We start from the raw sequence: 1,076 nt of genomic DNA on the forward strand, positions 1-1,076 counted from the left end.
ATAGCTGTGTTAGAATGGTCAGAGGGAAAAAGAATAAATATCTATACCGACTCTGCATATGTGGCAGGGGATATACAAGTAGAACTTAGTCAATGGATCAGAGCAGGATTCTTAGCAGCAGCAAAAACCCCAATTAAACATGAAAAAGATATGAAAAGATTAGCGGAGGCCCTGATGAAACCTGCAGAAGTGGCAGTGGTCAAGTGTAGAGGACATGATAAAGCAGATACAGTAGTAGCGAAGGGTAGTCAGGAAGCAGACTCAGCAGCAAAGAAAGCAGCAGGGTATACACCACAGTATATAATGATGCAAACAGAGAGAACAGTATATGACCTGCTGCCCGCTTGTGATGTAAATGTGTTAATAAAAGAGCAGCAGAAAGCCTCTCCTCATGAACTGACAGTATGGAGAGAGAGAGGGGCCACAGAGTCAGAAAGGATTTGGAGGTCACCGGATGGTAGACCAGTGCTACCCCCAGGTTTGATAGCTTCTATGCTTCAGGAGGCTCATGGGCTCACACATTGTGGAAAAACGCAGATGCAGAGGTATCTGACACATTGGTGGCATCCGTCCTTGCCAGCAATGATTGAAAATTATATCAGGGAATGTAGAACATGTACAGAATATAACATGAGACCAACAGTGAAACCACACGAGGGAAAATTCCCTCTTCCAAGACAGGAGGCTCATGGGCTCACACATTGTGGAAAAACGCAGATGCAGAGGTATCTGACACATTGGTGGCATCCGTCCTTGCCAGCGATGATTGAAAATTATATCAGGGAATGTAGAACGTGTACAGAATACAATGTGAGACCAACAGTGAAACCACACCAGGGAAAATTCCCTCTTCCAAGAATGCCAGGTCAGGAAATAGTGATTGACTACACTGATATCATAGAGAGAGTAAACAGATACCGGTACCTTCTGGTAGCAGTGGATGCATACACTGGTTGGCCAGAAGCAATACCTGCGAAAAAGGAAGATGCAAAGACAGTGATCAAATTCTTGATAAACCAATATATTCCAATGCATGGGTTTCCAAAGAAAGTCAGGTCAGATAATGGCACACACTT

This window comes from Chiloscyllium plagiosum, chromosome 2 (genome assembly GCF_004010195.1).
Source record: "Chiloscyllium plagiosum isolate BGI_BamShark_2017 chromosome 2, ASM401019v2, whole genome shotgun sequence".
Taxonomy (NCBI): domain Eukaryota; kingdom Metazoa; phylum Chordata; class Chondrichthyes; order Orectolobiformes; family Hemiscylliidae; genus Chiloscyllium; species Chiloscyllium plagiosum.